The following is a 9,646-nucleotide window of genomic DNA, read 5'->3' as shown; positions in this document are numbered from 1 at the left end:
CAATTTTATCAAAAGTTTTCATAGCAATAAAGAAAGGTGAATTAATTTAAGGAAGCTAACATATCACTGATACCCAAAACTGGCCAGAAACAACAAGGAAATTGAACAACAGGACAATCTCCTTGATGAACATAGATGCAAAAAATCTCAACAAGACTAAATCAATACAGATCCAAAAATACATCTCAAAAATCATTCTCCATGGCCACATAGGCTTCATTCCAAGGATGAAGGGCCGTTTAAACATCCATAAGAACATAACTGCAATTTGACATATCAACGGATGTAGGAAAAAAAACCACATGATTTTATAATTACTTGCAGAAAAAACTTTCAACCATATCTAGCATTCCTTCTCAATAAAAACACATTAGCACGTAGGCACAGAAAAAACTCCTCAAAAGAGTATGAGTCACCTGTGATAAACTCACAGCCAACATATTGCTCAATGGACAGAAGTTTCAAGCATTTCCCCTGAATATGGGAACAAGACAAGTGTCCCCACTCTCTCCTAGCTGTTCAACAAAGTATAGAAAGTCCTACCTAGAGCAATTAGGCAAGAGAAAAAATCAGGCATATCCCAATAGGAAAGGAGAAACTCAAGGTGTAAATCTTTGCAGGCAATATGATCTATACCTTGAAAACCCAAGGGAATATATCCTTGAACTGATAAACGACGTTGGCAAAGTCTCAGGGCACAAATTCAATGTGCAAAACACAGTCACATTTCTGAACACCAACAATAATCAGGCAGAAAACCTAATAAAAATCACAATTCTATTCATAACAGCCACAACAAAGAAAAGACACTTCCTGTCACCATCCTAAGCCCAGATGTCAAAGCTTTACACCGCAAATTATAAAACACTGCTCATTGAAATCAAAGAAGACACAAACAACTGGAAAGACTTTCCATGTTTATTGATGGGAAGAATCAATATTGTTAATTTGTCCATTTTACTCAAGGAAATCTACAGAGTCAACAAAACATCCATCAGATAGCCAACATCATTTTTCTCAGAACTGGAAGCAGCAATACAGATATTCCCATGGACACACAAAAGAATACCAGTAGTCAAAACCATCTTTATCAAAAGAAGCATAGCAGGAGGTATCAGAATTTCAGACATTGAAATTTACTGTAAGACTACAATAATCAAAATGGCCTGGCACTGTTGCAAGTATAGGCATTTAGACCAATGGAGCAGGATAGTGATTCCAGAAGCAAAATCTTCATCTCTCAACAAACTCATCTTTGACAAAGGAATCAATAACAACCACTGGGGATAAGATAACTTATTTAGGAAATTCTTCTGGGAAAGCAGACTGACTGCATGCAGGAAAATGAAACATCACCAACCTATCATGATTCACAAAAATACACTCCAAATTGATCAAAGACCTAAATCTAATACAACAAACTATAGGAATATTAGAAAATATAGGATACATCCTTCTGCCAATTGGAACATACAACCAATTCCAGATCATAAACGCAAAAGCATATGACATAACGTGGAAGACAGACAGATGGTACCTTATCATACTGAAAAGCTTCTGCACTGCCAGAGCAACCATGAAGTGAACAGCAAGACAGTATGGGGAAAAATTGATAACTGTGTACCAGACAAAGGACTAAAACCTAGGATCTTCAAGAGACTCAAATGAGGCTAAAGGACAAAAACAAAAAAGGACCCAATTAAAAAGAAGGACATGAGTAGACATGAATAGACACTTCTCAAAAGAGGACATACATGAAAAAAAACACTCTGCCTCATTAATCATCAGATAAATGAAAATCAAAACTGCATTGAGATATCATCTAGCTCCAGTCAGGTTGGCTATCATTAATAAAATAAAACATTACAGATGCTGGCTAGGGTGTATAGAAACGGAATTAATCTACACTTTTGGTGGGATTGCAAAGTAGTTCCATCTCGATGGAAAATGTGTGGTTATTTTTAAAGAATTAGAAATTAGCCTTTCATACAAGCCACAAATCTGCTTTCTATAAATATACCTGGAAATCACTCTAAATAAAAAAGATACTTGCCCATGCATGTTTATTGCAGCTTTATTTACAATAACAAAAACATATAACCAGTCTTGCTGCCCATCCTAAGTGGACTGGATATGAAAATGTGGTACATATCCACAATGGTGTACTGCACAACCATAAAAAAAGAAAAAAATTAAAGACTTCGAGGTAACTTGGGTGGATGTAAGTTCTGTTATACTCAGTGACCTATCACTGAAACAAAGAACTGAATACTACATGTTCTTACTTATATGTGTGTTCAGAACATTTATCACAATACTATATTATTGGAAGTAGTGAGGCACTGGCAGGGGAAGGAGAGGTGGGTGGCATGTAACATCAATAAGGGTATCTGACCCTAACCAGGGGAAATAAGGACCAGTTGTGGTTCCAAACTTCACCTACACGTGAACTACTCATGTGTCTAATCCTGACGTGTGCTCCACACCTTTACATAAAAAAGACAACATCAACACTTATAAAATGCAGAGTAATAAATTTGACCAAGGAGTTAAAAGGTCTCTACCAAGGGAATTAAAGACCACTACTACAATAAATTATAGAAAACATAAACTAGGAAAAACCTCCTCTGCTCATGAATTGGAAGAAGCAACATTGTTAAAATAGCCATATATACCCAAAGATGTTTATAGATTTATATATATATGAGTGTCTATATATACAAATATTATATTGTGTATGAATATATATTAGAAATAAATGCATATATATATTCCTATTTCATGACATGGTCTCAGAAACATATGGTGTCACCCAAGAAGAATAATTCTGAACTAGGACACAGTTTTTTATGGTGAGCTAGAGATGCTGAGAGAAAGAAGCTCTGTCAGCCAAGATGAGAACCTCCCTGCTGGGCAGAGACTGGGCAGCAGGGGGTGCAAAGGAGATGCTAGAGGGCTACAGCCCCAGCTGGAGTATAGGAGGCTGGGATGGGGTTTCTTCTCGGGGTCTGGGTTTTTCTTATTTCAAAACAAAATCCTATAAAAAGTTGAAATAATAATTTGGCAAGGAATACACATGTGTCTTTAGGATCCCACTGTACTTGAATCGTTTACCTAACCCAGTCAATCAACAAGAATGACATATAAAACAAAGAACTTCTTGAGCTATCTGAAGCATGAAAAGGATATGAGAACTGGGATAGTTTTATTTGTTCAGGATTTGCAAAGAGTGAGAAACAAACATACCCCAGATAATAGACTTGTAGAAGACCACGTCAAGAAGAGGTTAAAACTGTCAGTGTGCCATTTAAACATGGGTTCATTTTGAGGAATATGTTATGTGAGAGTTTTTCTAATAATAAATAAGCTTCATCTTCAAGATACTCTGGACAAAAAAGGAGAATCAGATCTTTTACAATAAAATAACCTGCCTCATGAATATACAAAGGACCTGAGGGCTACTGAGTTAAATTCAGAAATGCCTGTGTCCTGAGAGCATAAGCCAACAACCACATCCCTCCTCTAGAGAATGCCTGTAGAGCACAGCTCCTCACCATGGACTGGAGCTTGAGTATTATCTTCTTGGTGGCAGCTGCAAGAGGTAAGACCCATGACAGAGGATCCCCAGACACAGAACAGAGGAGGGGACTGGGGTCAAACAAGATACATTTTATTCACGCCAGCTTCTTCTCCGCAGGTGCTCACTCCCACTTCCAGCTGGTGCAGTCTGGGACTGAAGTGAGGAAACCGGGGGCTAACCTGCCTCTTGCTTACATAAAATGTGTCTTCAAAATTGATGGATGAATACATTGAAACAAGATTCCTTGATCACATGGTGAAGCTTAGAATAACTCCTAAGAAAATGTCTTCCTAAATATCTCTGCCTCTAGTTTACATAAAATGTTAAAGCCTTTGGGAATCATAGAAAATTTCAGTAGGATTTACAGAGGGTCTCCAACACTCCTTTCTTATACTTACACATCCATTCTCACAATTCATATTCTGAAACACAATCACAAATATGTTTTATTGGCCAAAACTACTGACACATTGCTTCTTTTCTTTTCCATGTTCCCGTGACAGAACAAGTGTAAATTAACTGGGATACGTCAGGTAATTCAAGTGTGTTGTGGGGACAATGCCAGTTAGAGAGAAAGATAGTATGACTATTTTTATTTGCACGGTTTCTTCCAGGATCAATGAAATATATTTTTATTTAGAGCTCCTCTGAATCCCAGTTTTCTATGACCCTTCTCATGGGGAAAGGTTTCCACCTTTTGAGGAAGGCCAATTACTCTAAAACATCAGCAGTTTCTGGTGAATCCCCTGATTAATCTCCTTTAGAGAAGTGGGAATCTTGGCCATGAACAAGGTCATGTACGATACCCTGCAGTCAGATCGGAAACACTGCAAGCTCTTGAGTGGTTGTTCTAGATGAGGCTCCTTAGACAGGAAAGACAAGCACATTCATGGGTCTGGTAAGAAACAATAACTTTCCCTAAAAAGTAAGTTGGCACCTTGAGGGCATATTCTCAAGGGTCCAGTATGGTCTCACTTGCTTGCTGCCCATCAGCCAGAGGCAAGAGACAATGAGTGGTCTTGGAGAAAGAGACCCTCATTGTGGTCACTGGTTTTGGGGGTACCTGTCATGCAACATCTGAGCAATTCCATCTGCTTGATTGTTGGTTTCAGTCCCTTGGTGGGTGCACTCTGGAAGATGACAATATCAATGCATACATCTCCCAGTTATTACCCACTATCACCTGCATAAATAATCTGAGCTCCAGAATGAAACGGGTACTTGCAGGGATAAAAATAACTTACATGCCAGGCTCGGTGGCTCAGCCTGTAATCCCGCGCCTTTGGGAGGCTAAAGTGAGTGGATTACCTGAGCCCGCGGGTTTGAGACCCACCTGGGCAGCGAGACCTCATCTCTACAATAAATCAAAAAATCAGCTGCGCATGGTAGCACATGCCTGTAGTTCCAGCTACTTAGAAGACTGAGGCAGAAGGATCACAGGAGCCCAGCAGGTCAAGGCTGTGGTGGCCGGGAGCGGCCACTGCACTCCAGTCTGGGTGAGAGTAAGATTCCAATTCAAAAATAAATAAATAATAACTTACATATGTTATCATTTTGTGTAGATCCTGCAAAATGCCATGCATGACAGTAATAATATAAAATTAGAAGCCGGGTTCGGTGGCTCAGCCTGTAATCCCGCGTCTTTGGGAGGCTGAGGTTAGTGGATTGCCTGAGCCCGCGGATTCGAGACCCGCCTGGGCAGAAAGACCTCATTTCTACAATAAATCAAAAAATCAGCTGGGCATGGTAGTGCGTGCCTGTAATTCCGGCTACTTGGAAGGCTGAGGCGGAAGGATCGCCGGAGCCCAGCAGGTTGAGACTGCGGTGGCCGGGAGCAGCCACTGCACTTCAGTCTGGGCGACCGAGTGAGACTCCAACTCAAAAATAAATAAATAAATAAATAAACAAAATAAAATAAAATAAAATTAGAAATAATTAACAGGTAAATGAAGGCTGAATGTGGGCAAGACAAAGGGTCATCCCCAAGGGACTGCATACCTGGAGAGCTCACTTACTCTTGCCAAATTTTTTCCAGAAAATGGGCCAAGAACTCACTGAGGACTGCAGACTATCCTGGGTATGCCCCCTTATATACTAGCTGAGGGAAATTTTATTATATTACAAAAAGAAATAAATAAGTAAAATTACAAAAACTCATTACATTATGAAGTTGTTAGATGCATTTATGAATACTGTCTGATGTAAAAATCAACATTAAAAAAACTCATCCAGCTCACAGCCACTGAGTAATGGAGTCCCTCTTTCATCAGATATATCTATAGATGATTGGACAAGAGATTGATCTCAGCCACTAATTTCTGATAAGGGCAAACCACACCAACCTTTCCCTCTAGAGGCTGGGTTCTGAGTGCTTTCTGTCCCTGTCTCATCTTGTGTCTACAGGGCCAAAATTGTAATGTATGTTACTGTTTTTGTTTTTGTTTTTTCAGTTGGACTCTCATTCTGTCGCCCAGACTGGAGTGCAGTGGCCAGTCCCTGGCACTGCAGCCTCGACCTACTGGGCTCCAGCGATCCTTCCACCTCAGCCTTCCAAGTAGCTGGAATGACAGGCATGCGCTACCATGCCCGGCTGATTTTTGATTTATTGTAGAGACGAGGTCTCGCTGCCCAGGCGGGTCTCAAACCCGTGGGCTCAGGCAATTCACTCACCTCAGCCTCCCAAATGTCTGGGATTACAGGCTGAGTCACCGAGCCTGGCACATGTTACTGTTAAGTGTTCAGCCAAAGTAAGCATGTGATGCATATAGCGTGCAAGTTTGCTTATCAAACATGCAAACAAATCCTTTCATGAATACTATCTCCTGCTAATCCATTATGAGTATGGCTACTTGGCCAATCCGTTCATTCATAATGCCTTTCTCATCTTTTCCTCCCTTGAAGCACCCATTGAATCCTCTGAGGGAATGTATGCATACCCCCCACCCCAGGACTGTTTGGATAGTTCTTGCATTCAAAACCCTTTAAAAAAGGAAGTCCCAGCCTGGCTCGGTGACTCAGTCTATAATCCCGCGCCTTTGGGAGGCTGAGGTGAGTGGATTGCCTGAGCCCACGGGTTCAAGACCCGCCTGGGCAGCGAGACCTCATTTCTACAATAAATCAAAAAATCAACTGGGTGTGGTAGTGCATGCCTGTAATTCCGGCTACTTGGAAGGCTGAGGCGGAAGGATCACCGGGGACCAGCAGGTCAAGGCTGCGGTGGCCGGGAGCGGCCACTGCACTCCAGTCTGGGAGACAGAGTGAGACTCCAACTCAAAAAAAAAAAAAGGAAGTCCCTTTCAAATATTATACACTGTGGGTTAATACATTTGATAGCACACGCAGGTGGAATAACATACATGGTAATTGTTGTTGAGTGGAGTGCAGGGTGATGTTCTATGGGCTCCTTGACCTACCCCAGAAAATTATTTCAGAGCATATGCAGCACAGTTTTAAGACCTAGTTTATTTGAAAGAAAGAGAGAGAAAGGCACACACAGACAGAGATACAGAGATACAGGCATATCCATCTTAAGAAAAAGATGACAACTTTGCTTTTAACAAGAAACTTGATATACCTGTGCAATGATTATTAGGTTAAACAGGAGTTAAAGGATGGACTGCAGGTATCTGATTTGAGTTTGGTTTACCAAGTCTCCAAGTCTCCAGCTTTGATTAGATAAGCAGGTGGGCTTTGCTTCAGCATGCATTTGTTTTCCATGAGGAAATAGAGGTCACCATATGTGTGCAGAGGACAGTTGTGAACAAGTGTGAGATGAGAGCTTCCAAGACCCCACATGACACACTCTTGTGGCTCACCCTCCAAAAAGCCTCAGGTTCTAAAGATAACAATACAAATGATTTTTTCTTGTGTCTGCCATTAGTAGATCTGATGTCTAAGAAATACACTCAGAACATTCTTTAGACAGAACCTACAGGGTAAAGTCTTTTCCAGAATTTCATCCTATAAGGGGGAAGAAAAATTATTTTATTGCAAGTTGCTTCCTCCCAGTTCTACTGTGTCATGCAAAAGGGTCCAATTAATATTCAGAAGAATACTTTGAGGATGCTGCCGCCAGGAAGGGGAGTAGAGGAAAGGATGAAATCTGCTTTACCACTAGGAATCTTGTAAGGTCACAGCACAGAGGAAGGGGACGTCTAAATATCTTGAATTCAATAGAAATAATATGGATCACTCCCTTGCCCCTTCCCACATTACAGCCTCACAGGTATAATTAATCTGGATGGAAAAATATTGTGTCCAATGCATGAAACTTCTCTGACTAGGAGAACTTCAGGAACCCAAAGAAAATGTGATAGAAAAAGTCAAGAACAGTACAGCACTCTGAGGACCCTGACACTAACAAATTCATTGATCTCAGATTCATTTATCTGGAACCTCTGCAGAGTTCACATATAAGAACAGGTAAGCTCAATGTGCATGCACTTCCCCAGTCATCACTTGTAGCTTATGTTATTTAGGTCTGTTTTCAGAAGTTAATCACATACCCAAGGCCTAGTGTCAGAGGGAGGAATGCACTTCTAATGAATTAGACACTAGAAAGAAGAGAAAATTAATGTGGACATTAGAAATTACAGGATCAAACAAATAGCATATTAAAAACAAGTTACAAGGAATATTGGAACATACCTGAAGGTCAATGAAAATATAAATTCAACATATCAAAACTTATGAGATTCCATGAAAAATATGAGATTCCCAGTGATAAAAGAAAATTTATACTACTAAAAATATACATTATAGGCCAAATGCAGTGGCTCAGGTCTGCAATCCCAGCACTTGGGGAGGACCAGGTGGGCAGAATGTTTGAGATGAGCAATTTGATACCAGCCTGGGCAAAATAGGGAAACTTTATCTCTAAAAAAAAAATTTAAAAAATAGCTGTGTGCAGTGACAAATACCTGTAGTCCCAGTTACTCAGGATGCTATGATGGGAGGATTTCCTGAGCCCAAGATGTTAAAGCATCTGTGAGCTGTGATCTTACTGACTCTGGGTGAGACAGTGAGACCTCCACTAAAAATCAAATATAAAAAAAAATATATGTACATATATATATATACACACACACACATTCATAAACATAGGTATATGTATATATATATATATATATATATACTACAATGTGTCTGTATATGTGTGTGTGTGTATATATATATATATAGATAGATAGATAGATAGGTAGATAGATAGATAGATTACAATGGAAAGATTTTTTAAAGATAACTTAATAGTACACCTTAAATAGCTGGATTGAGGGGATTAAATATGTCCCAAAACACCAGAAAGAATAGAATTTTTGTATAGATTGTCTTATACAAATATGGAAGCTGTGATGTGTGAGACTGGCAGTGTGGCTTCAGGATGGTGACTTAGAAGAGCCAAAGATGCAGTACTAACTCAAAGCCTGGAGCCTGGGTCCCACGAAAGTCAATGACATAGTTTCAGCTCAGGAGGATGGTGACTTAGAGACACAGAAGAGACAATGGTATAGCTCCTTTCAACTGCTTGCAAGATAAGATTCAGGACTGTACAAGGTATAGCTCCAGGCAGAAGACTGACAGCCAGTGGCAACGGAAGACCAATAATGTAGTACCACACAGGATGGAAGTCTAGAACTCAGAAAAGACAAGTTTATAGAGCCAGACAGAAGGCTGACGCTGACTGGAAGAAACCAAGAAACGCCATGACAAGACTTCATTCGAAAGTCTGGCAGCCTGGGAACTCAGAAAACTCATGATGTATATATAGTCCCTGTCATATGGCTATGATTCAGAAGAATTAGAAATGGCAAGCCGGGCTCGGTGGCTCAGTCTGTAATCCCACACCTTTGGGAGGCTGAGGTGAATGGATTGCCTGAGCCCACGGGTTCGAGACCCGCCTGGGCAGCGAGACCTCATCTCTACAATAAATCAAAAAATCAGCCGGTCGTGGTAGTGCGCACCTGTAATTCCGGCTACTCGGAAGGCTGAGGCGGAAGGATCGGCGGAGCCCAGCAGGTCGAGGTTGCGGTGGCCGGCAGCGGCCACTGCACTCCAGTCTGGGCGACA

The sequence above is a fragment of the Carlito syrichta genome, unplaced genomic scaffold (genome assembly GCF_000164805.1).
Source record: "Carlito syrichta isolate Samal-C Ts95f unplaced genomic scaffold, Tarsius_syrichta-2.0.1 Scaffold317135, whole genome shotgun sequence".
In the NCBI taxonomy this organism is placed as follows: Eukaryota; Metazoa; Chordata; class Mammalia; order Primates; family Tarsiidae; genus Carlito; species Carlito syrichta.
This window is presented reverse-complemented; position numbering follows the sequence as displayed.